This window comes from Zonotrichia albicollis, chromosome 9, assembly GCF_047830755.1.
Source record: "Zonotrichia albicollis isolate bZonAlb1 chromosome 9, bZonAlb1.hap1, whole genome shotgun sequence".
Taxonomy (NCBI): domain Eukaryota; kingdom Metazoa; phylum Chordata; class Aves; order Passeriformes; family Passerellidae; genus Zonotrichia; species Zonotrichia albicollis.
In genome coordinates, this window is record NC_133827.1 from 36,021,868 (window position 1) to 36,024,430 (window position 2,563).

Consider the following 2,563-nt stretch of genomic DNA (forward strand, 5'->3'; position numbering starts at 1 on the left):
TAATTGTGACACACAGCTTTGCCTGATGGACCTGGCACCAGCATTTTTTGGCTAAAGCCATAGACAAACCCCAGAAAGATGAGAATTTATTTTTCCATTTTCCTCGGAGCATCCACTTTAGAAGAAATTAATTTCTCCTCCTCCTTGATTGGCCATGCAGTCTTACAAAATCTCCTTGCATCATTTGAAAACCAGCATAGATGGTTGGCCTATTGTGAGAAACCACAGGGAGTTTTTAAGCTGTACAGTAACCAGCTTTAGCTTCACAGGGATGAAAATAGACAATAGCTAGAGGAAGGGGGTTCTGGAGAACTGCAGCTCACTGTTTCTAATTAGGAAGGGACTTTGGTTCATTCCATCACTGTAGCACATCTTCCCAAGCAGCACAATTTGTTCGGGTCCTTGCTCGGGCTCTGCTTCCAAGAAATCTCCCTGCTCAGCAAAGCACCTCAGAGCGTGCCCCAGTCCTGCAGAAATCAACGAGGGCCATGCCAATACTCCAAGGGGATCCCAAACTCTCCAGCCTTCCCTGAGCCGGCATTTCCCAGCCTGCAGGATGGGGAAGGCGGAGGGAGTGCCCTGGTTGCCAGTGAATGCTCCCAGTGCTGCCTCACACCACCTGACCCAAGCTCAGCCTAAGCACAGACCACTCTGCTGCTTTTAGCATCTTGTTATCCAAACAGCCTGCCTTGCTTCTAATGAACCAGGCAGTGATGAATTTACTATTTACTGTAAATCTCCTAGCCACTTCCTGGCTAATTTTACAGGTTTTAGCCAAGATTATTCACGCTTCTGGCTGACTACTATCCCACGTCATTGTGGTGGAAGGATCTGTCCCTCATTTATTGTCCTTCCTAGTTTATTGCCTTTGTTTTTCTTTTCACAGATTAATTACAAACATCTCACTCTGTGAACTCCCACTGTATGGTGGCTGTGTGATCTCAGCGCCATGAATTATAGATGCCTGACATATCACACCAAGCTATTATGATTTTTTTTTCCACAAGCAAGCTATGAATAATGAAAAAGATCTATTAAATTTATAATATTCTCTATCTTTGGTATAGGAACGGGAAGGCAAAGCCCGATGATGCCTTTTATCACCTTCCCCTCCCTCTATGGGCTCGGGCAGCTCAGACAATGTGTGTCTCAATATGGACTCTGTGTATTTAGAAAAAAAATATTGATGTTGTTGAGATTTCAGCCTTGGGGTCCCTCCGTCAGTCGCATGAGGATATCTCACGGCTTTATTCAGACCGCTCGGACTGTGGCTGGCCAGGGCCGCTGTGCATGGGGCTATGGCTGACACGGCCCCACCGCCCGCTCCTGTGCCAGCGGCCTCCTGCCTCCTTTTCTGGCGCATTCTGCAGAAGGATGAGGTAGAGGAGGTGTTCAAATGGAGGGGTGGAGGGAGGCTGTGACAGGCGGCTGAGCGGGGGCCACATGAGAGGAAGGTATGAACCCCCATAGCTCAGAACCGTGACCCTCGGCCGCCCCCTCTCAGGGGTTTCCCCTCAGCGGCCCCTCCTCAGCGCTTTCCCCCGGGATCTCCCCTCAGTGGCCTTCCCCTCGGGGGTCTCCCCTCAGCCATTTCTCCTCAGGGGTCTCCCCCGGCCACCGCCTTTGCCGCCATTTCCCCTCAGGCCCTTCCCCCCACAAGGGGGTCTCCCCTCAGCCCTTCCCGCGGGGTCTCCCCCTGACCCCCCCAGGGGCGCGGCCCCGCCCCCTCCCCCGCGCGCGGCAGCCCCGCGCGGTGCCCGCGCGCCGCCGGTGACGTCACAGCGCGTTATTGCCCGTGCCCGTGAATGACTGAGCGCCGGGGGGGGGGGGGAGGAAGGGGGGCGGGGAGGCCGCGCGCGCGCGGCGCCCGGCCAGGCGGAAATGGGCGCGCGGGCCGCGGCGGCGGGCGGGGGAGGGGCGGGAGGCAGGTGGGGCCGCGCCCGGCGGCGCCGCGAAATGGCGGCGGGAGGGTCCCGGGGCCGCGGGTTCGGGGCCTGCCGGGACGGGGCGCGATGTGCTCAGCGGGACCTGGGCCGGCACCTGCCCTCGGGCATAGGGGGACCTGAGCAGAACTTTGGGGCGTGAGGAGCCCTCATCCACATCCTCATCCCATGCGCAACCACGTCCCCATTACTGCCTCTTTTCTTATTCCTCAGTCCTCATCCCAGTCCTTGCCCTCTTCCCCATCCCCATCCCATCCGCATCCTTGTCTCCATTCCATCCCTGCTCCTCGGTCCCTGCTGTGGGTGACAAAGTGGGACCCATGGCTGGTGTCATTGAGGCTCTCGCAGCCGCAGGTGGCTCCACACGGCTGAGGCAGCCCCGGCACTGTGGCCGGGATGCGTGGGGATGGCCAGGGTGCGTGGGGATGGCTGCGGTGTGTGGGGATGGCTGGAGTGTGTGGGGATGGCTGCGGTGTGTGGGGATGGCCGGGGTGTGTGGGGATGGCTGGAGTGTGTGGGGATGGCCGCGGTGTGTGGGGATGGCTGGAGTGTGTGGGGATGGCCGCGTTGTGTGGGGATGGCCGCGTTGTGTGGGGATGGCCGGGGTGTGTGGGGATGGC